At 47.3% G+C, this 24,272-nt stretch overlaps 1 long non-coding RNA gene across 1 annotated transcript; it reads left to right on the top strand.

Moving 5' to 3' along the window:
* The first annotated feature begins 7,720 nt into the window (after positions 1-7,720).
* LOC134433964 (uncharacterized) lies at positions 7,721-12,749 on the top strand. The gene is made up of 4 exons (XR_010031778.1): positions 7,721-7,920; positions 10,339-10,405; positions 11,091-11,139; positions 12,689-12,749. It is a non-coding gene; the product is annotated as an uncharacterized LOC134433964 (long non-coding RNA).
* Positions 12,750-24,272: the final 11,523 nt, after the last annotated feature.

The raw sequence follows: 24,272 nt of genomic DNA, 5'->3' as shown, positions 1-24,272 counted from the left end.
TGCAATTAAAATGCAAGTACATTTCATCTAGCCATTCTGGTATTAGAACAAAACCATACAACTGCACAGCCTTTAAAAAAAAATTTAAAATAAAATTTCAAGTGAACAGTCTGAGTAGGACTCAGAATAAAAACTCTACCAAACTTCAACTCCATTGGAAGGTTCCCTTGTCACCCTGTGAATCAATTCTACATTCAGAAGATTAAAAGTCCCCATTATGGTGGTTTTGGTATGGTTAGGAATTGGGTAAGGGTCTTCTTCCTTCTCAGCTCCATGCTGCAGTGCCTTTGGGATGTGGCCTGCTGGTCGTTGTTTGTGCAGCCCTGGTGTTTCTCCATGAGGCAGAAAGTGCAATTGCATTTCCAGCCCAAAGCCCGTGAGGAGTGGGGTGTGCAGAGCTGTGCCAGACACAGGCCAGCAGCTGTGCCGCCAGAGGGTTTTGGTTCCTGCCCAGTGCAGCTGGTGCATCTCTGCCGTGAGTGCCTCCCCTTCCAGGTGCCCATGGACAGCAGGTGCAGGGTTCTGCAAGGGGCATGGAACAGGGTGGGGATGTCTGCTGGCAACAGAGTGCAGCGGAGAGCAAACAGTCCAGGATGTTCCTGCAGTGTGTGACAGAGAACTCCTGACACAGCTGGGGACTGAGCCAGTGAGGGAAGGCACTGCTGGAGCTGCTGTTTGTGAGGATAGAAGGGCTGCTGGGTGATAGGAGGGTTGGAGGCGGCCTTGGGCTCAGTGATCACAAAATGCTTGTGTTTGATTCCCAGAGAAGGAACGAGAGATGTTGGGGAAGTGTTGACCTGCAACAAATTGTGAATTTGTTAAGCTTTACCAGGCAGTGCTTAGTCGTACCTTCCCTCACAGCTGTGGTTAATGTGTGCAAGTGGATGTCTTAGCCTTGAGAATAAAGACAGTGGGCCTACTGAGGAGGTAGCTGCAATGCATTCAAGGAGAAGAAGAGAAGAAGGCTCCTAACCGTGGGAGGAGAATTTGAGGAATGGGATGTTCACCACATGGCCAGCAGAGACCCTCAAGAGACCCCTACTCTAAATGTCAGTAATTTTGGGGAAGTGATTTAAACATGTCAAATACTTTGTGAGAATGTTTAGCCTGTGAGTTTGAGCAAAGTAATGAATAAAAGTAATGAAAGTAATGTCTTAGTTCCATGGATACTAACACGTGGGTGTGCATGTTTCAGGGCAGTGATTCCCACACACCCAGCACTGAAATAAAAATAATGCCTCTTTTCTCACACTGAGCGGGCAGTGTGCATCGGCCCTGCTCGGTAACTTTCATTTTGGTCATTTCTATTGAAGCATAAAGAATGGTTGAAATGAAAAATTTTCCAGCTGTTTTCCTTTGGTTTTCCTATTTGAGGGTTAAAATTGTGTGCTGCAGGTGTGCTGGGTGTGTGCAGAGCAGTGCAGCCCCAGAAACCCCTTGGCTTGCCCACAGGTTGTCATGCCTTGTTGCCAGGTGTGCCCAGCTGTGGCAGGAGAAGGAGCCCGCAGCGCAGTGGGCACCGTGCCCTGCCCAGCCGGGGCTCTCTGGCACAGAGCAGCAGCAGCGCCAGCACCGTTCAACCCGCTCCTGCCTTGGCTTCCCCTGGCACACAGAAGCCTCTGGAAATCAGCACCGCCAGTGGCGTTCCCAGCTGGGAGCAGCTGCTGCTGGCGGGCAGATGCTGCCAGTTCAACTGCTGCCAAAGGGGAAGAAAGAGCAGAGGAAGAGATGTACATACACAGCAGCCATGGAAACATCCTATAAACATGCAGATATATGGGGTGATTTGTTAGGAATTACTTCAGCTGCTATGCCAATAGGGCTTTCTCTCCTGCTTCTGTACAATGCTTTGAGCCATTTTCTTGGTCTGGTTTCCTTTGCTTGTGTCCCATCTGAATGCTCAGCTGGGTTACAGGCTGTAGGTGCTTGGGGCACTCTTGGAGTTCCTCTTGGATCCCTGAACAACAGGGTTTGGCCCATGGGGGGAGTTTGTGCTGCTTTGTGTCAGAGGAGAACTTCCGAGGCCATTTTGTGTTTGCTGTAGGAAAGGCTGGTTATTGCTTTGCATAAATTCACAGACTAACATGCTTTGTGATGCTTTTCTTTGTCATACTTTTCTTTGTGATATCAGGGCATGGTTGCCACATTGTCGTGGTGACATCAGAAGGTTGCCTTGGTGCACGGAAGGCCTCAGTACCAGAGCAGTCCTAGGGGTTGCTCAGATCAGGAGCATCCTCCTGATTGTGACATTTGTCAGCGTGTAGCTGCACATTGACAGGAGTCTTGGTTGGAGTAAACTTGAAGCACAGTGCTACAATGATTGAGCAACTCGCTGCTGCAGTTTGCACCATGTATGGCACTGTTTATTCTGCCTATTTCATTACCAGCCTGGCAAGTAAGTAGAGGTTTCAACTCTATTTAGGCTAGGGTGTAACCTAACCTGGCTTTTGCATGTCTTCTTGCTCTTTCTTAGTGACTGAGTTGATTTTGAAAGAGAAAGAGAATTAGGATGCCTCTGGTTTGGTAAAGCTCCTGTCAAGAGGTTCAGATAAAAAGGGGGTGTCTGTAGCCACAGGGGCAGCATTTGCAGGGGAACCTGCAGGGCTCCGTTCCCTCCACGGGAGAGTCTGTGGCAGCAGAGTCTGTCATTTCCTCAGGTTGCTGGGACAAGCAGGACAACTTCCAAAATGCAGACTGGGAGGCCTTCTCAGAAGGCCTTCTAAAGACTTTGTAGTTCTCCCCAGAACTCAGGGAAAGCTTCTTTTATTCTAAATTTTGTAATGAAAGGATTTGACTGTCCGTTTTGACCCTTGACTGAGTGCTAAAAGAGTGGTTCCCTTTGCAGTGAAGTGCAACTGCCAAAGCAGTGAGTGTCTGCTCCTGAGCCTGGAGCTGCTGCTGTGCTCTTTCACAATGGAACTGCCACAGCTCAGGGGGATTTGGGGCAAGCTTCTCTGGGTGACTGTTTTCAGCAATTTAATGGGAATTAGTGCATGCAACTTCTTTTTTGAAAAAAGTACCTCAAAGACAAGAGAACAAAAGCTGCTTTATCTGTTGGACAGAACAGAAGCATTGAGTGTTGAAGAACAATTTGCATTTTCTTGATCATGTTTGTATTCATTTACTGACTAGACAGGCCAAAGTGTAGGCACAACCAAGATTATTGTCCTGATCTCTTGCTGGCTGTGTGAAAGAACTATGTCATGTGGAGGGATGTTGATAAAGAAAAATACTCTCTGTTTGGGTTGACTTCTCTTCTGTGGGATTCAGCAGCCCAGGCAGTTTTCTCACAGCACTTGTTCATTTTCCCTTGCCCACTACAGGTCACCTGAAGCGTGTATTCAGAGGTGCTGATCCTGAGGTGAGTGAGAAAGGAACATTTCATGTTCCTGGTGCTTAGGAATTGTAGAGCAAGCTGTGAGCTTGGCCTGTGGCAGTAGAGTGTAGAGGGCCAGCTGGGTAGGCTGAAAGAAAATCCATATCCATGTCTGCAGCAGCAATAACAAAGGCATCACTGGCTATTTCCTAATTTTCCATTTCAGAACTTTCAAGGAATGAAAAGCTCATGTTGCAGAGAGAATGTTGCTTCTTGATAGTAGCCAGGGCGGAATGTCTAATTCAGAACTATTAGCAATTCTGTTGAATTGGCCCATTTAAATTTAGTTGCACTGACTTAAAATCCCATTGTTACCAAAGTTTCTGATTTGTCCTTAGCAGAGCTGGTTGTAGAAATAGAGCTGAATAGATTAAAGTGCTGAATAGAAATAAGGGTATAAATTATAGGTAACTTTCTGTCCCTCACGCTGCTGTCTGTCCACAGATCACAGAACCAACAGCAGTCTCTCCTCTGGCTCCCTCTGCTCATGGAGAGGAGGCCAAAGAGGAGGCAAATGAGGTGGATGAGCGCCAGCCTCCAGCTGTGCTCACACCACAGCCTGAACATTCTGAGCCAGTAAGTGCCAGCTGTGTGTGCTGCTGTCTTTAGTGCAGGGCAGAGCTGCAAGTTTCTGACCAGCCAGCACTTGCTGTTGCTGGCTGAGGATGCGGAGTGCTGGAGTCCTGCCAGGGCCTGGTGATTGCCCCCAGCCTGTGACAGCTGGACAATGGGCTTTGGTCTGTCATGTTTAGGGACCAGCTTCCTGGCATTTTTATAGGGGTCACGCTGAAGCACGAAGGCTCCCTGTTCCCAGAGGAGGGAGCATGTCAAAGACACTGTGCTCAGCCTTGTTGTACACACAGGGGACACTGTGGCGTGGAGAGACCTGTCCCCCTGCACAGACTGGCCAAGTTGCTGCAGGCACAAAAAAATGTTGATCTGACCCCACAAGTTGTTTGTGGTCCCCAAAAACTTCTTGGGTGTGTTTACTTGGGAGTATTTCAGAGACACACTGGGGATGTAGAGTTGCTGCCTGAAGTCAGGGATTTTGGTGCCTTTGTTGCCAGGTTGCTCTTTTGCCCCTTCAGGCAGAGCAGCCGGTAGCAGAGCAGATAGGTGCTCTGAGTCTGCCTGTTTCTTGGTCTTTGATAAGCTGCAAGGAGATGACTGTGTTGTCCATGAAGCTGTGGGGGACCATTCTTGTCAGGCGTGGCAAAAGAAACAAAGGGAGTAGTTCTGAACCCTTCTTCTGAGGCAAAAACCAGACACTGCATGTGTCTGTCGATACCTTCTATTGTGTAGTTTGCTTTGAAAATTGCATTGGAGCCTAGAATGGGAGCAAAGCTGCAAGTCCTTGACTGCTGTCTTGTATCGCTAAACCCAGGATGTACGCCTTGCAATGATGCCTGCTGTATCTGAAGCGCAATGGGCACCTTTGTGGCTGGGGAGCTGCGTGGGCCCAAAGGACGCAGGGCTGGCGGCCGTGAGCAGCTGAAGATGAGGCAGCGTGGGGCCAGGGGGCCCAGAAGGCCAAGGGCACGGTGGCTGTGCCAGCAGCAGTGGGGCAGCAGGAGCAGGGCAGGGAGTGTGGCCCTGTGCTGGGCAGCGCTGCGGCCACAGCTGGAGTGCTGTGTGCAGCTGTGGGCCCTGGGAAGCAGAAAGTCATGGAGGGGCTGCAGCACAGTGGGCACAGAGGGACAGGGGAGCTGGGCAAGGGGTGCAGCACAAGGCCAGGGAGGAGGTGCTGAGGGAGCTTTAGCCTGGACAATGGGGGCTCATGAGGGACCTTCAGGCAGACTGCCATTGATCCCTGCCTTGGATCCATAGAGCCAATGCTCAGCACGAGGGCTGTTTCCCTGCCAGACATCCCTTCACTGCATCCAAATGCTTTAGACACTGGAGTGGGTAACACTTTCATATTTTATTTGCTTATTTGTTTGTTTGTTTGCTAGAAGGAGAAGCCTTGGGTAATTTCTCCTTCTCCAGTGAGCAAGGGATCTTTTTCTCAATCTTTCCTGCCCTTTTCCAGCACTGGCAGAAACACATCACTTTCAGGTTAACGGCTCCTGTGTCTTTTGGCAGCCCAGGGAATCAGTATGTGTTGTGTTTGGGAATTGAGCAGGAAATCAATACCCTTGCATTCCAGCTGGTGCTTAGAGATTAGAGGAGCTGGGAGGGGCTGGGCTGCATTTCTGATTCCAGCCACTTTAGCCCCATCAGTGTTGTCGAGTCCAAGAGAAGAACTTGCCCGAGCACAGATGCACAAAGAGTGCAGTTCCCAGTGCAATGCTCTGGGTCTGGTTGCATTCCATAGGGACCGACATGCTCCAGATTCTCCAAGAGTGTGGGTTACTGAAGCAACAGGAGAGCAAGTTCAGGATGGCAGCTGATCGGGGCACTGCTACCGAGTGCTGATGTGTGTAGTGACAGAAAGGATAGTATTGATTCATGGTGACCCCCCCCGTGGGGGATAATGTGCTTTGACTCTGATTTAGAAGGTTAAACAAATGCTTTCTTAAGCTATGTTGTATTACACTAGCACTATATTAAAACTCTACTATAGACATACTATACTAAAAAGCTGCTAAAGAAAAACTCGTGACTGTCTCCAGACAGTCACAACACAGTAAACAATCACTATAACACTTTCAGTAAACAATCACTATAACACATTCTACGTGTATTAAACAACAAGAACAGCAAGTATAATAATAATTGTTTCCTCTTCTTCTCTAAGTTTCTCATTACCTTCCCTTAAAAAACACCTAGGAGAGAGAATTATATCTCTCTCTGTTCAAAGAATTTAAATACCACAGCACAGTAAAGAGAGATTATAAAAGTGAGATCTGTCTATCTGTCTATTTGAATCTTCCTGGCTCTGCTCCAAAGCAGTGTGAGATGCAAAGCTCACCTAAAGGTATCCCTTCAGGAGAGGAGTTCCACTGACTGATCCTGAGCAGGCAGAGATGTTTGCCCCTCCAGAGATGGTTGTTTTTCTCCTCATGTTTTCCTGCTTCAGCCTTTTCTGACCTGAAGCCTTCATTTGTCCTTTAAATTTTTGCATGTCCTAAGGGAACTATCCCATGCTGTAGCTGGGGTCTGGTGACTTTGCTCATACACGCATTACATGACACATGGTTTCCTTCACTGGAATCCCCAGGGCTGTGTGAGTGCATTCATTAATGGGGCCCTATGAGAAACTCTGTTATTGCTGGTCAGAATTCTCCATTGACAAAAGAGGGAGAAGAAACACCTTGGTCCTCCTCCATATACTGAGATGGCCATAGAGGTTCTCTGACTTCCATCAGAGATCTTTGCATGCATCCTTATCTCCTGAATGACCCGGTTTTCTAACAAGAGTGTGGATGTCAGGAAGGAGGAATGCTGGTGCAGGCCTGAAGAGAAGGTGAACACCAGAAGTGTCTCTCACAAGGAGTGAGCTCACCCAGGAAGCCCCTGCAGAGCCAGGATGGAGCTGTGGGACAGGGCGGGGAGTCAGTCACTACTGAAAGACAAACAGGACACAGCAGAAGCAGAGGGAGGCCCTCACCAGACCCTTGAGAAATGCCACCCCTTCCCTGTCAGCTGCCTGAGAGGCTGCTGGAGCTTCAGTCCCCAATGGCCCCTGATTGTAGGGTCAGGGTCACTTTGGAATCTGTGCCTCCCCTCGGGCAGAGAACGACCCAGGAGAGCAGCAGCACAGTGCTTTGGGAATGTGTGAGCCCAGCAGTATGTGAGTCTTGGCCCACAAAGGGCGTATGGGAAGTTGAAACCCATCTTCTCTTGCTTTCTGTGCAGGTGCTTCTAGAGAAAGAGCAGGAGCACACTGCCTCATCTGAGCTGCCATGCCAAACTCAGAGAGAGCTGTTCCCTGCCCGAGAGCAGGAAGAGCAGCTCAGGCAGCAGGTGGAAGAGCCACAGGAGAATGGCCAGGTAAGCCTGACTGGCCAGGGCACAGAGGGAAGGGCAGGGAGAAGGGCATAAACCAGAGCTCTTGGGACTGAGGAGGCCAGGAGTCCCACAGGCAATGGAAGCACAGAGCCTTGCAATCTGCAGAGATCAGCCCTGGGACAGGAGGTTTGCAATGGAGGCAGATGTGGGGAGGGAAGCAGAAAGAAGGGGCTGAATAAATGTGATTTTGAGGCTGCAAGAGGAAAAAAGCTGAGCCTGATGGCAGCTCTCAGTCCCTTGCTCTGCTTTTGTGTGTACAGAACATCAAGGTAGAGCCACAAGCAGAGCTGCCCGAAGCTCAGAGTGACATCATGGCAGTGAAGAGAAAGAACAAGGAAGACATGGGAAGAATTCAAGAGGAGAATCTCCATCAGCAGAAGGGCGATCATCAAAACCAGGTGAATGAAAGAGTGGCAGCCACTCCACTCATGAAATGTCCTCTCTTTTGTTTATTAGAGAACATGAAGGAACAGCTGGATGCAGAGCTTCAGACAGCTCACAGTATGATCAAGGCAAGGCATAAGCAGCTGGAGGAAGAAATGAAAATCATCAGAGAGAAACTTAATCGCTTCCGTCAGTCTCTGCAAAACCAAGTGAGTGAAAGAGGGATGCAGCCACTGCAGTCACCAATCTGGTGGTTTCTGCCCTTCTTGCCTTTCCAGTGCAGAGCAGCAGGGAGTGGGGCCATGCCTCTGAGTGCCATGCTGCTGTAGTGTGTGTATCACAGTCACTCTGAAGGACATTTCCCAGTGTGCTGAATCTCAACGTCTGCCCTGGACAGTGAAACTTGTCCTGTGGCCATTAGGCCAGCAGTCATCCAAATTGATTCCTGCTGGCCTGTTCCTGCTCTCCTTTTTTCTTGAGGTGTTTTTACAGTGGAACTTGGTGACCCAGATGGAGGATTGAAACAAGCTGTTGTATCCCCTGTCAATCTGTTCTTTGCCTTTCCTCACAGTCGATGACTCCTGGCTGACAGGGACAAGCTGTAGTGTCTGACTGCTTTGTTCTGTTTGACTTGAGGTGCAAGTGTTGACATCTCACCGGGCAGCCTGCGAAGACTTGCAGGGAATGTGTGGCAATGAAGAACCCCAAGTTAGGAGTGAGGCACAGGAACAGTGCCCACCAGAAATGCTCCAGGTCCAGCACATCATGGGCTCTGAACCTGCTGCTGCAGCAGCATCACCTCGAGGAAGCCCTTCTGTGAAACCTGGGAACTCAGGCTCGGGCACATCCCGGGAACAGGAGATTGAGGAGGAGTACCTGGAGCTGCTGGGTACATCTGGGGTGTTTCTTTTCTGAGGGACAGTGTGTTGTGTGCAGGTGTCAGCAGAGCTGTACCAAATGCTCCTCCTGAGCTCGGTGTCACAGGGCCATTTAGGACTCCCCAGAGGCAGTGCTGTGCTCCGAGGCAGCGAGAGAGCTCTGGGTGTTCCTGCTGCCTCTGAGGGCACCTGGGACTGGCTTGGGTTTGCCTGAGCTTCCCTCTCTGCTAAAGGCTGAAGCAGGGATTGTTCTTGGATCAGCAGAAGGCTGTGACCTAGCAAATGATCTAGGCAAGTCCTGTGTGCTAGTGGCCAAACTGAACAGAATTTTTAGCTTCCTAAATTCTCCTTAGACTCCTGATTTGCAACCAGTTATCACAGCAAAAAAACTTCACAGAAATGGACTGACTTTGGAGTTTGTCTTTTTGGTTGGGGATTTTTTTTGGGGGGTTGGGGTGGGATTGCTTTTCTGTTGTTCATTTTTGGTGGGGGTTTTTTGTTGTGTTTTTCTCCATCTTGAAGGAGCCCTTCTACCCCACGTTTTACTGATGTCATTTTTATGACTGTTACTGTTACCACTACTACATCTGCAGTTTATTTTCATGAGAATGCTATATTTTTGTCAATAAGAGAATGCTATCTTTGTGTCAATAAGAACTACTTTGAAAGAACATCAGGTTACAGGACAAATAGAGAGCACAAGGTATTTTCCATGTGCCGCCAAAGAAAAAACAGAGACTTTGATAAGAAACTTTATTTAATCTTCTAGTTTTATGCTTCTCAAGATGTGTCCAGGAGACACATCCAAGTGGCGTGATCAGATAAAACTGTACTGCAGGCATTTCTCAGGAGAGAGCCTCCAGCCCAGCCATGGTATATCCCTCAGATCCATGGCACTTTTCCATACCTGATTCCCACTCTTTCCCATGACTGTTAGAATCCTACCCATTGGCCCAGGCCCTGCTCAGATCAGTCTCTAGGAAAACACATCAAGCCCTTTGTGATTCTGCAGCACAACCCAATGAATCTGCTTCTTGCCCGTAACAGCTGCCAGTGCTGTGGTCTCAGATAAGAGACCTGGTGGGGCTGAGACCAGAGCCCAGTGGATTCTGTGTCTGCCATCACCTGTTGGGACAAAAAGGGCACTGATCTGTGCCTCGGTGTGGCTGATCTCAAAGCCCATCCTGTTGTGTCCTGAATGGGGGTAACAGCTTGTCTGGGGCTCAGGCTCACTCTGGCTTCTTCCCATCAGTGCCTGTCAGTGCTCATGCTGGGGCTTTGCCAGCCTTGTTGTGGTCGCTGCCCTGTCCCTGAGGGCTGGAGGGACTGCAGAGGCTGGAGCCTTCCTTAGCTGGGAGAGGGGCATCTTTGAGCTCAGCCTGCTCACAAACAGGTCAGGGTCCTGATGCTGAAAGCCCCGTCAGGATCGGTTACAGCTGGAGCTGCTCTGGTTTACAAATGGGAAGGCATTCCTTTGGCAAACTGCTGAAAGGTGGGGAAGATGTCCTCCTCTCCTGGGATTGTATGTCCCTGTGCTTTGTTTCCTGTCAAGAGAACTCTTCAAAAGACTGTACAAATCAGTCTCTGTGCTGGCCACCTGTGCTGCAGGGCTGTCTGCCTGGTTGTGGTTGTTGTTACCCAGCCGACCACAAAGGGCTCAGAGCTCCAGGCGCTGGGGCTGCCTTTTGTATCTCCTGGAAGCTGGGATCTCTGCTTTAAAGTCAGCATCTTGCATTTTGTTTCCCTCAGGGAGAATGGTGAACACCACTGAAAATCCCCTGATGAAATACAGGCATCTGAATTATATTGGGAGCGGGTGAGTCCAACAGCAGTTACTCCTGCACAACCGTGGGCCAGGTGTTTTTGGGGTGGAATGTCTACCCAGCGTGAAGTCAGGACAGCTGCAAAGATGATCACACACTGGGGATAGATTGTCCCATCTCTCAATGCTGCTCAGAATTTGTGAGTGGGCTCAGAAGGCATTGTCAGAGATGCCTTGCTACCGAGGTCTTGCCTGCATCAAGGAACAGAACCTGGAAGGTCTCCTTGTCTCTCAAGTGTGGGACAGCTCTGTGTTAATTTCTTTAGCATTTTTTGTGTGTCTCAAAATCATACTGGCACACTAATGAAAAGAGAAGAAACTTGCTTGCCTGAAAGAGCAACCTATGCCCTATCAAAGCTGTGAGATAACAGTTCCCAGGAACAATTCTTTCCCCTGGTTTGAAGAGGGAAACACTCTGTGGTCAGGATAGGAACCACACTGTTTAGACAGTGAAACCCAAGAGGAAAGACTAAACTCCCTTTAGAAATTGGACCCCAGTGCTTCAGGAACAGGCCCAGTGCCCATGCACTTGAGAGGAAAATGCATCATCTCCCTTCTGGCAGAGCCCTCCTGCATCCTGCAGGTTTTGACACTTCCAGCAGAGATCTCCTGTGTGGGCTGGCTTTCACTGCAAGATCTAAACAGCTTCTGCTTTCTCTGCTTCTGTTTTTTTTTCTAGGACTTTTGGAGATGTTTATAGAGCACTCGACAGTGCCACAGGAGGAGAGGTAAATGTCACCAGCCCCTGCAGGCTCTGCTGCACTCAAGGGCTTTCCCCACTGGTGTGAGCTGTGGCTGGAGCTTTGGGCAGAGCTGTGCTGAAAAGGCACAAGAAGCACAGACTGGTGCCAGCCCACAGAACACATTTGGGACTTTGTCCTCCTCAGCTGCCGGAAGGAAGGCACGGAGGGCAGCGGTTCCTTTCAGAGAAGGACGCGTTCACTCGCTCTCCATTGCTAAAACAAAGGTGGTGCCTGCGAGCACCTCACTGCTCTTTGGGGCTACAGCTTCAGAGTCCTGAATTCTCGTTTCTGGCTGCCAGCAAATCCATCTGAAAGTTACTGGTAGTTCCTTAGCCACCTGCAGTGCTGCACTTGGGAACTGCACGTAGGGAGAGATCTGCAAGGCGTCCTTGAAAGCCCAAAGCCCTGCCCATATCACAAGATTTATCCACAGAGTATTAAGGCATGGATTCCTTCTTCTGAGTCCCAAACAAAGCAGCAGAGAGTGTGGTCAGAGGTTTGTGGGTGATAACTGAGACACCGTTGTTACCAAGTGGTCAAGGCAAAATGTCCACTGACGTCCCACGTATCCTGTAACTGGCTCCCAAGGGAGCAGAGAAATGGGCTGTTGGAATGTCAGTTCCTGATTACTGCAGTGCCTAATCACAAGGCAGTTTGGCACAGCTCAGCTGTGTCATTGCAAAATCACTTGCTCCACGTGCCTTGTGGTCTCGTGCCACCAACCCCTCAAGTTACTGATTTTCAATGTCATTTTAGGTGGCAATAAAAAAAATAAATCTTCAAGGAGTGAGGAGGAAGGAGCTAACCTTTAATGAAATAATGATCATGAAGACGTATAGGAGTCCCAATGTTGTGAATTATTTAGACAGGTGAGAGGTCATGGTCTTATCCCATGGATGTGTGTTTACATAAAGCAAACATGAGAGGTTAAAAACCCACTTTGGTCAGTGGCAGCAAGTAAAGCTGTTAATTTTCATTTATTCATATTTCTCTACTCATCTCCAATGGATGAGAAGAGAGTGCATCTTGTCTGCATGAGTCTTCCCTGGCACACCTAGTTTGATAATTACTCCAAAATTATTCAAAACCTGGATCAGCTGTATCTTCCTAACTCAATAGCCTCAAAGTTCACTGCCTCCACATTTATGTGGGATTGATTTTTTAAAGTTTCTTAAGTGCAGATGAACCATCCTAAAGTGGATTTCCCTTGGATTGTTGCCCCTCTTTGCCATTGCTATGCATGCCAGGAAGACTAGGTGCTTATTTCCAGAAACACCATGTCTGGCATGTTTTATATCTGGGCTCTTTCTAAACTGCACTTTTCATTTGCTGCCCATCTAAGACATCTCCTTTTTCACAGATGTGTCTTTCTCTATGAGACTGCACAGATTGCGAATAATGCACAGCCAAGAGGGAATGTCTATTCCTTTGATTCTGTCCTTGTCACAAAGGCATCTGGAAATAAGAAACTTGGAAGCAAAAAATCAACGTAGCCATGCATGTTCATCTCTACCCCCTTGTTTCCTTCTTTCAGCTACCTTCTGGGCGAGGAACTCTTGCTGGTTATAGAGTACATGGATGGAGGTGTCCTGAGCGACATCGTCAGCCAGGCCTGCCTGTCTGAAGATGAGATGGCAGCCATCAGTCGGGAGGTCAGCAATCCCAGCTGTGTTTCCAAGGGCTTGGGCAGGATTGTCTGGGAAACAGGGGCTCAGAACAGGAGAGGTTTCCTATGCCGAGTTTTGTTTCTGTGTTGCTGGTATGCTATGGGCAAGTAAAAGCATCTCAAGGGAAAGGCCTGCCAGTGCCCCTGCACTCCCTGTACTCAGTGCCAGTACTCTTATCTCCTGATGTTGTATTCTCGCTCTGTCTCTTGTATTTGTAGTTGCTGTTCTCCACCTTGCCTCTCTAAAAGTTTGCCTGGAGTCTGTCTTCACTGCATTCCTTGCCTGTAAAAGCAAAGGTGCTGGTGGCAGGATTTGAAACAAACAGCAAAGAAAGAAGAGAGAGACTCGTTTCTCTCAGTGCTCAGCTAAAAAGGAGTGCAGCCAGAATGCTCTTTGCTTCTGAGCACATGCGCTGCAGCAGGAGTCATCCTGGCTGGTTGGCAGGGGACAGCCTACAACAGCAGGTGCTGTTGCTCTTTCAAAAGCTGACATGCCTTTCCTCAGAAAGGTCCTGCTCTGCAAGTGTTGGAGCAGCAAGCTCTTCCTCTCAGTGGCCATGACTGTTCTGCCATTACTCCCCATTCCCCTGGAGAGGGAATCTTTTAGATTCTTTGTTTCCTTTCTTGTGTGATGAAATCACATCACTCATTTTTGCCCTTCTGTTTCTGTTTTCTCGCTCAGTGCCTGCAAGGACTGGATTTTCTTCATGCAAACGATGTGATCCATCGAGACGTGAAGAGTGACAACATCCTTCTCAGAACGGACGGTTCTGTCAAACTGGGTCAGTATATTCTTGGTGAGGTGCAGCTTTCCAGGGATGTGGGTGTGGGGCTGCTTGGCGTGACGGCCAGCTCCCCAAAAATGGTGCTGGTGGCAGTGCAGGGACCCCTGCTGCGAGCTGAGGGCACAATTGCAACGTGCACAGAGGTAGAAGGAGCCACAAGCAGTCAAGAGTGGCCTTGCTCTGTGTGGGTCCCTTCCAGAGGGAGGGAGTTACAAGTCTAAAGTTTCCAAAGAACAAAAGCCACTGCTAGAGGCAGTGTAAAACATGGGGGGATTTTTAAAGTCGCCAATGCCAGGAGATTCAACAGAGCAATTTCAAACTTCTACTGGGGAATTCTTTTGCTTGCTTTCCTAATTGCACAGAATTCAGATAAAACCAGTATTTTGTTTTCTCCTCAGCTGATTTTGGCCTCGCTACTCAGCTCACCCCTGAGCAGAGCAGACGGTGCTCGGTAACCGGGACTCCTTGGTGGATGGCGCCTGAAGTGGTGACAGGTCAACCATATGGCCCCAAAGTGGACATATGGTCTTTTGGAATTGTGGGAATTGAAATGATAGAACAAGAACCTCCTTACTTGGGCGAAAGTTCTGGCACGGTAAGGAGCAAATACTCACTAATCCCACTGTCTTTCTCACCTGTCCCATGTCCTGTGTGCCACTGGACAAAATCCCATTGCCATCTGCTGGAACTACTTCCACCAAGGTCCCCTCCTACAAATGTCCCTGCAACACATCAGCATCTGCTGTACTTTTGGTTGCATCAGTGGGGGAACTCAAGCCTTACCACATGCAAACAAACTCCAAACAAACTCCATTCTCACTCAACACTTTCCTTTGGGTTAAGTGGTTCCAGTTCTTTTGTCTGTGTAGATGGCCTTAATAACAGGGAAAAAGCATCTTAAAAGTGTTGTTATCTTTCCAGAAATGAAGGAAGGAAACCCAAACCCAACAAAGTTTCTAAAACTGTGGTCTTTAGAGAGGAACCTAACCCTGTGTGCAGTTTCTTCTCACTGGAAAACATGGGCATGAGGATGTAATGCACAGAGTCTCTTCTGCTTCTTGTACAGTGCTGCTGAAACACTCAGTGACCGTGTTTCTCTCCTAGCCCAAGCAACATTCTGCACGTCACCAAGCCAGAGCCTGGTGATGTGGAGAGCCTGCCAAAACCTCCTGTTTGTTTCCTGGCACTTTCTGGCATGGGCCTACCATTAATGCATTGATTTGAGCAGCCAAATGACTAGAGGGTGGCCATAGGGATGGAACCTCTCCTTCTTCTGACCTAGAAAATTTTTCTTTGGCTGCAAAAATGGGAAGCTGAAATTTTCAGACTGCTGAGAGACAGAGCTGCAAGTGGCTCCTGTGTGCCCAAGCAGGCATTTTCATCCCAATACATTTGTGCAGGCATCTTAATGTGTCTGTGTTGAAGAGGAGATTGTAAATGTTTGTTTCCCTACCTGGGTATTAACTGATGGATTTCCTTTCTTTTCTTCCAATTCCCATTGTTTTCAAGAACAGCACAAAAAGCTTGATGAGTTTTGTTCTAGGGCACGTGCGCTTAAAGGACCAACAAGCACTGCAGAGATGCCTTTCATGTACTAACCCTTGAAATTAGTTAGTATAGCAAAGTCCCTCTTCCAAAAACCATCTCAAGCTGGCATGAATCCTCAGAGAAGCAAATGTCCTTTTGCTGATGTAGTTCCCACTAACTAGGTCAGGCAATGAACTCAGCTGCCAAGGCAAGATCTGCAGGATGGTGGAAAAGCTGTGGCTGCATCGGGGTTTGGGTTTTTTTGGTTGGTAAAGGAAAGTCATCTCTGGGTCTGTGCCAGGGCAGAAACTGCCACTGAAGAACAGAGGTTAAACAAAGGGATCTGGGAGAGCCTTAGAGATGTGAAAGCAGGAGGTGGAGCCTGGTGTCTCCTTTCTCTCCAGGCTACATACCTGATAGCCACAGTAGGGACTCCACAGCTGCGGCAGCCCAAGCTCCTCTCGGCTTTGCTGCGTGACTTCCTGAGCTGCTGCCTGCAGGCAGACGAGGAGCAGCGCTGGTCTGCCAAGGAGCTCCTGCAGGTAAAATGTGAAGGGGCTGCCGGTGAAACAGGCTCTGAGGGATGGGCTCCTCCTCCACTCAAGCCCAAGATAGCAGATGAGCCCCCTTCCTCCTCACCTCCACTCTTGCTGCTCTTCAAATGAAAATGGTGAGGAATCATAGACTGGGCTGGGCTGGCAGGGCCCTGTAAATGTCCTCGGGTGCAAGTGTCCTGCAATGAGCAGGGACATCTTTAAAGAGATCGGGTTGCTCAGAGCCCGTTGCCACTGGAGCCGGAATGGTTGCAGGGATGGGGCACCTACAAGCTCTTGGGGCAAGCTGTGCCAGTGTGGCACCATGCTCTGAGTACACAAGTTCTTCCTTAGACGTACTCTGATTAGATGCCCTTAGTGTTTAAAAATATTTGTCCATATCCTATTGTAACTGGCCCTGTTAAAAAAGATGTCCCGCTTTTTCTTCAAAGCCACTGTGAAGTCTTGGAAAGTGGCAATAAAGTCTCCCTGGGGCCTGTCCTTCACAAAACTGAATAACTCCAGCTCCCTCTGCATTTCCTGTGAGGAGAGGTGCTCTGTCCTCTGACTGTGTCTGTTGCCCTCTTTTGTGATTTGGTGGAGTATTCAGTTTTATCTAATGGCAAAAGAATTGAAGTAGAGCAATGCAGGGTACAGAGACATGAAATGGTGGTGGAGGAACCCAAGGAAGCCAGTCCCAGCCTAGGGGTCCGAGATTTGGCTGTGGGCAGGAGGGGCTGTGGGGGGCTCACTATGAGCCTCTGAGAGGCCCTGGTTGGTGCCCCCCAGCCCACCCTCAGAGGTTTCTGCCATGCAAACAGGGACAGCAGGGAGGCACTTGTCCCAGCCCCATCTGCTGCCTGGCACGCTCAAGCAGATGGGAACTGTGCCAGGGTTACTGCCAGGTTGTGTGGCAGAGAGGGAACTGCAGGGCCCAGTGCCACTGGGCTGGCCCTGCTGGGAAGGAAGGTGCCATCCAGCACACGAGGGGCAGGGCATGGAAAGGCAGACACTGCTTCCTGTCCCTGTGGGAATCAGCACAGTGCCTGTCTTTCAAAGGCAGGGACCTATGTGAGTCATTGGAGTTTCCTGAAAGGAAGAAAACCCCGGGACAGAAAGCACCATTTCTAGAGCGCTGGCAGGGCAAAAATCCCAGCATGATGAAGACATCACAATAAACAGATGAGTGGGATTCTGGGCCAGGTTTGCCTGTGATGGCAAGGTCTTGCACATTGGGGATGACTGGGGAGCAGATGGTCCCATTGCTCCTCTTTCTGGGTCTTTCCAGGAACTTGATGTATCCTGATTGAGTCCCTGAAGCAATGAGCTAGGAAAGTAATGGTTCACTGTTCTTTGTTTTTTTTTTTTTTTTTTTTTTTTTTTTCTGGTGGACAGCATCCATTTGTAACCTCAGCCAAGCCACCATTCATCCTGGCACAAGTCATCAACTCAGTGAAGAAGACGAATAACCCTAACCCTAAACTCTAAACCTAAAACCTAACCCTAACCTTAAATGCTAACCCTAACCCTAACCCTATCCCTATCTCTATCCCTTACCCTTTCCCTAACCCCAATCCTAAGCCTCAGCCAAAGCCTAAACCTAAACCCAAACCTGAACCTAAGTCTAAGCCTAAGCCTAAGCCTAAGCCTAACCCTAACCCTAACCCTAGGAGACGAGAACATAGCAATCATGTCAAGATGTTATCTCTGTTACCAATTTAGAGTAGGATTGTAGAGTAGGGTTGCTAAAGAGATTTGTAGCATAGAATTATAGATTAGAGTTGTAATAATTAAAGTTTCTGAAACATCAACTCACTTGGAAGATTCTCCTCCTTCTGACCCCTTCAGAAAATTCAACATTTTTTTCTGAATTACCAATTGTTTTTTATTGGTACTAAGTCACACATATGGCTTTTTTTGTATGGTTTCATAAGTGAGGAGGGCTCTTCTTCATTCATCCTCTCCAGACCGCACTGCCTTTGGAATATAACCCACTAGCTGGTGATGGCACAGCTGTGGTATTTCTAGTTGAGGCAGAAAGGGCAATGGCATTTGAAGGCAAAACCAAAGGAAGAATGAGGCAGCCCAAACACCCTGTGCCGATGCAGGCCTTCAGCTGTGACTGGAGAGCAATGGGGTTCCTGCCACTTGGATTTGTATCCCTAAATGTAATAATCTCTTTGGCTGGAGGAGAGCCTTGCTCAAGTGAGAAAGCAGAAAGATCAGAGAGGGTGCTCGGGAAGGTCTCCTGTGGTGCAGAGCTGTCAGCGCCTCTGAGGTGAGAGCGGGCCCGGCCTTGCCCGGGCTGGAGCCCCAGCAGAGCCCCGGCAGAGGCCGGAGCAGCCTGAGCCCCGGCAGAGGCAGGCTGGAAGGAGGCCCTTGGAGCTGCAAGAGGAAGCAGCCGGGTCCTGGGTGCCTCTTGCTGGGAGCAGGCGAATCCTCCGCTCTCAGAGCCCAGGTGGCAGCTGGCTGCTGCCGAGGGGAAGCGCAGCCGTGCTGGGCACAGCCCGGCCTGGGGGCCATGGCCGTCTGGAATGTGCCCAGGAGCAGAGAAAGGCCAAGGGCAGCCACGGGCCGCTGGGCTGGCTGAGGATTCCTCCTCTTCTGCTGGCTGCCCTGCAACTCCTGGCAAAGGCCAGCAGCGTGTGCAGCACTCTGGGCACCGGGGCAGGGAGCCGGGCTGCTCGGCAGGCTGGAGCACAGGGCAGCTCCTTCAGGCCCGGCACTTGTGCCAGTGAAGCGAGGCCAGCGTGAAGGAGGGACAGCTTGGCAGGGCCCATCTGCAGGAGCCAGCGCCTCACGCAGCTCTGAGAGGAAGCGCCTGCAACCCTGCAGTTCTGCACTGAGCCAGAGCAAAGGTGTGAGATGCAGAGTGTTTGGCAGAAATATTCAGGCCCACCAGGCCAGCCTGCTTTGTGCTCTGTGGCGCACAGCAAGCGCTGTGCAATGCAGCTCTGAGCTGCTGGGAGAGAGGCAGTCGGGGATGTGCCTGTGGTGAGTCTAGGGGTTAGCTGAAAATGGAATTAGGATAATTGAAAAGCGCAGATGGGTCGAGGGGCCAGCTGGGAATAGAATTGGGATAGTAAGAGAATGCATGTTTTAGTTAAGATTTTAAAATGAGGTAAGAAGCTAAGTTAGTAATAAAGCTAGCAGCAATCATGTCCCTTAGTTAAAGAGTACCAAATATATTAGGAACGTAAAGCTAGGAGTGACAGTGATAGAGGAAGCAATTGTGAAGAAGCTGAGACCATAGAAAGACCTTGCCTTAAGAATGATTGAACAGTTAGGAGAGGCTTGGACTATGAGCAGCAGGTCAAAAGATCTCGCCAGTTGGCCATGGGAGAAGAATTCACCATGAGGAAGACTGCTTTCTTCCTCCCATACAACCACTCCCTCATTTCAAAATCCCACCGACCCAGTTAAGGTAGTACAATTGTGCAGCTGTAATAGATATTCAGCTGATAAAAATGCGAAGCAGGCAGGTAATAATTATGTATTATGGGTCCTTAGAAACCCAATGTAAAACCTTTTCTGTAGAAATAGAGAACAGGAGTCTGCAGCTCCTTGCACATGTCTCTGGAAACTAGTTCACATGTGTCCAGGGCTGCAATAAATACCCTTCTTTTCTACTATAATTAGTTGAAGAGTTGTTTGTCCGTGCTTCAAGGGTTATGCTGGAGTAGTGAACTGATTAGGATGGGAGCAGAAGAGTTTCAGCAGGCAAGTTTTGGAAGAGATGGAAGGCTCTTGTGACTGAAGGGAAAGCTATTTGGAATGGAGTAATGATCCCAAAGTCCATCCAATTGTATCTTTGTGTCTGAATTGAAATCAGAATGATTATAGATAGCTTCATGCAATTTGTCTACAAATTTATCAAAGTCTTCATTCTTCTTTGGTGAATTTGTGTAAAAGACATAGTGTGTAACCCATCTGGAAGTGCAAGGATAGCATTATATGCCAGTTGTTGGCTCATCTGCAAGACTTGATCAATGCTCTTAGCCTGGGCAGTGGCAGTAGCCCCGGGCCCTTTGCCAAGTAACTGTTGTGCTGTTAAACCATACAGAGGATCACACTGCACTCTAGGTCTTGCAGCTTCTTGAGCACATTTTCCTCCCAGCTTTTATGAAACATCACCCGCTGATAGGGTGGCATTATAAGTCATATTAGGGTATGCACATCAGCTGGAATTAATGTGTTAGATGGAAAAATATACTGCAGAAGTGACTGTGCAAGTTGGGATTTTCAACCAAATTGTGAAATTACAGTTCTCAACTTTTCTAAAATCTTCCAATCGAAAGGTTTTCAAATTCTACTGGCAGTATTAGTTGCTACAGGAAAACTTTCTACATCATTTGAGAGAAAAGTCCCTTCTACAATAGCTTCTGCAATAACTTTTTTCTACTTTCATTTCTGAGCTGCTTCTATTTCAGGGTCACATTCCAACTCTAATTCCACATTCTTTACAGTGGGAGAGGGAGGATTTTGTTTAACTGGCTTGAATTCTGGCTCAGAGACAGAATGGAGGAGTTTTTGCAAGAGAGTGGCCATATTCAGCCAATGCACAATCCAGCCTGCTTGTAATAATGGACAATGAACACGTTCACAAAGAATGAATTATGGACATATTCAGAAATGGGCTCAGTATATCCTTGAAAAAGATACAAGAAGAAGAGTCATCAGGACTCAGCAAGTTTGTCAGCAAGTTTGGGGAAGTGAGCCATGGGTGGGCCAGACAACCCCAGCCAGACGTGTGAAAAATTAGGTGATCCAATCAGCATTCTATTTTAGACGTGTGAACAGCTAGGATTAACCAATCATGTATTAGCTAGAGACACGTGAACAGTAAAGATTTATTATAAATAGAGTCTTTTTAGGAATAATAAATTTAGCTTCACTGGATCATATTGGTTATGGTGTGATGTCCCTGAACCTCCGCACCATGCACTTAAGGGTGGGTTGGTGTTGCCCATGAAATGTACACATCTGGGGAAGTGCCCTTGGCAGAGAGGGGCTGGATTGCCAAGGAAACTGCTTCCCCAGGAGCCCCCTGTGAGACAGGTGCAAGTGTCTCCATTTGACTCCCTGTGTTTCCTTCAGTCCTTGAGGCCCCTTGCACTTTGCAGAGGGGCATGCAAAGGGAGAAAGCTGTGAAGAAATACCAATTATGTTCTCTTGATGCAGAGTGTGATTTTATACACTCTCTCCTATGGTGCAGATGCTCTTCATTTCTACTGTGTTGATTATTCTTATCAATACATATTTTAATTTGCTCTGGCATTCTTCCCATAGAAAAGCTTTCCTTGTGTATTTGATTTATGTCTGCAAATGTTGATACGTAACTTTAGGTACCTGAATTTAGCCCATTTCTCCTCTCGCTTTAATTTCAGAAAATGTCAGAATTACAGATGTACGCACTAAAGTATCCAAGATTTCTGTGCAACAGAAAGATGAGTAAGCAGTAGTACAGTTCAATCTACATTACCTTTAGCAGTTACCAAAGCCAGTAGGTATTTAGAAAAGTGTGCCTTCTTTCAGCAATATTACAAATAGATTGTTATATAAAAATTATAATACTGGCTTTACAGAAATATTAAAATGGATTCTATATGTGTGATGTTAAAGTTGTGATCTTTATAACTTTGTTATAAAGATATAGTTTTTATTTCTGTTGTTAATTAAAGCTTAGAGAGCTCCTAAGGCCTTGAACATACTTGAGACTGATTTTGTATAAACTATCTTTTAAAACTCTGTTTGGAAAGCAGAAGGTAGGAACATCAGTCGTGTTATGTTGTGTTTGACTTTATTGTTATTTGAGATTGTAGTAAATACTGAGCATGAGCTGGGATGCAGATTGTAATTGCTCATCTTTCCAAAGATAGATATGGATACTATTAACATGTGCCCTGTTTATTGTTCCTAACTGACTAATTTACTGCAGTAGTTTTATAGTGCATTTTTATTGTTGTAATGTCTAAATGTAGTGGGACAATATATATTTGACTTGGGGTACTTTGGCTTTTGTTTTTCAAATAATAAAACCACTCTCTTCAGCCTGGTGAAGAAGAAATCGCTTCTGTCCTTGTGTACAGCTATGGGTTTGTTTACATAGCTTCTCCTTCCCTTTTCTGCCTAGGCTTTCTCACCTGCAGTTTTCAGTAGAAAAGCAACAAACCTTTGAAAGGCTAAACCTCAACATAACTGTGACCCTCAATCAATACTTCCTTCTTCCAATTTCTTAAGATCTCTTTGTCCTGGGCACTCAGTATGGCCTTTTTCCTCAAAGTTCTTTAGCTGTCTTGAATGCTTACAGCGTAAAAGGTAAGCCCTGATCTATTTTCAACTCCCTGCTCAGATGCAGACTGCTGGAAGGGAGCTAGGACTGGTACTGGAGACCTGGCAGCTTGTCCAGGAAGCAAAATTTTTGAAATAATGGTAATGTGGAGAAGCATGCAAGTCCGGGTGGTGAACTCAAATATGCAAGTACTTGCAGTTTCCTGACAGGACTTTACAGTTCAAGGGTATGGTCTCTTCTTATTTCTGTCCCTTAATGCTCAATCCTTGCCACATTTCTTCAACTTCTTTTGCATTGTCATCTTCTGTGTTTTCTTCCTCTCTTCTTCTCTCTGTGACTTTCTATGTAGGACAGATAACCTGTCATACAGTGTCAGCTTGCTCAGTGACCTGAGTAGTGATATGATGGTGTAGAAATTGTAGGCGCACAGTAGGCAGATGTGTCATGCTTCTGTGTGCCCTCTGCCGGCAGACCTGCTTCCCAAACCTTCAGTCAGACTTGGAAAAAAGGCTTGTCACCACTACTTTGTTGTGGTTTATGCACTGATGAAGAAACATTTCCATCTCAGCCCACTAAAGCCACTGCAGAGCAGGAGTTGTTGCTTTGGTAGCCGATGTGCTGGCAGGGTCCTTACAGCTCCACAAGATGTGCCTCTCCTAGTACAGATTTTTGCATTTTTGTACAATAAAAACTATGCTTTAAATTGCACCAGTGTAAGTCATGCACTCCTGTAGATGTGTTTTCAGACATAGATATTTACATATATATGCCTAGTGAATGGCCTCCTGGGGAGCAGGAACAAATGAGGAAGGAAACTGGGCTGATAAAACATGCTTCTGCTTCAAGAAAAACCCCCCAGTCTTCCCTTTCCAGAGAAGTCTATAAACTTTTTCTAGATTGGCCTAAAGGGGATAAACAAGTCCCTCCATGTCCTGATCTTTTACTAGTCTCAAATTATTTAGAAAAGTTTTAATTTCTATTTCTGCACTTCAGACCTGTTCTCCCAGCAGCCAGGGATCTACAGCTGCTGTGGATGGGGCAGGTGCTCAGGTAATTACCAACAGGTGCTTGGTAATTGCTAACAGCAGTTGAGGTGAGAAGTTGGCTTGTGCCTGGCTGAGGGCTTGAGGACTGTGATGAGAGAAGGGATAGGGAGTGGAGTGGAAAAAATCAGTTACACAGGCAAATCTGAGGTGTAGGTGGAATTTAACTGGATTAGGTACTGCATTTCATGGACTTGATCTCATGAAGAACTGAACATTTAACTATGAGATAGGACTATTTAGTTGTTATTCTAAATGCTGCATTTACTAATATGTAATGTAGTTTCTTTGTATTTTGCTCAGAAGCTGTCCCAAAAACATTGAAGTCCAACTAAAGTCTTCATAAACACAAGTTAATAGCTTACTTTTTGTTAAAAACAGAAGCTGAAAGGGCCAATGGCTCTTGCATTCAGTAATTCACACATTTTAAAGGAAGTGGCTCACTCTTCTTCCTGTGTCTAGCTTGTCTCTTCAGGCTAGAAAACATTTCTGGGAGCATTTCCCTTCTGCTCCTATATCTCTATGCCCTTGGAATCTGATGGTAATACTATATTTTTCTAAAATTAGAAAACTTTAAATTTCTGTAGGCCCTTTCATTTTGTAATTTGCACCTGTCACTTGGGGCGGGGGGGGAAGTCTGATGAGTTTTTTTTCTTGTAGGCCTGTCAAATTGCAGTCCATTGCATTTAGCTGCAAAATCCTAGGTCATGCTAGGATTGCCTAGCATGCACAGAATGCCTGAAATGGACACTGGTAGAGGGTAAAAATGTTGCCTGATACAGATACTATCAACTATTTTTAGTTCCTGACAGTCCAGTATTTCCCTTACCTAAGGGACACCTGTTCATATTTCTTTCTCTTTTTCTTGCAGCTTTCAGTTCTGTGATGACTGAGAAACAAAAATACAAAGTAAGGGTGTGCAGAGTAGATGGACTTTATGAGAATTAGGGGGCAATTTGACCATACACTGATCTGTATGATTGCCTTCTTCTGTGAGATTGTAGTGATGTTGTAATATATGTTGGGAAATAATTCATGCTATAAAAGTGTGTATTTCATAACGATTGCAAAATCCAAACAAGTCTCTGACCACAAGCAGCCTGAGAGGCAGATGTCTATTCAAATTCCAAAATTCCTGAAGGTGGCCAGATAAGATCGGCACTTTAGCCCAAGAATAGACACACCCAGCGCAATGATCACCATTATCCCGAGACATCGTCATCCTCATGTCATCGGAAGACGCCCAAGAGTGATCATTGCCCTGTTGATAAC

This window comes from Melospiza melodia, unplaced genomic scaffold (assembly GCF_035770615.1).
Source record: "Melospiza melodia melodia isolate bMelMel2 unplaced genomic scaffold, bMelMel2.pri scaffold_28, whole genome shotgun sequence".
In the NCBI taxonomy this organism is placed as follows: Eukaryota; Metazoa; Chordata; class Aves; order Passeriformes; family Passerellidae; genus Melospiza; species Melospiza melodia.
Note: the sequence above shows the minus strand (reverse complement) of the source record. Positions and strands in the feature narration are given on the sequence as shown.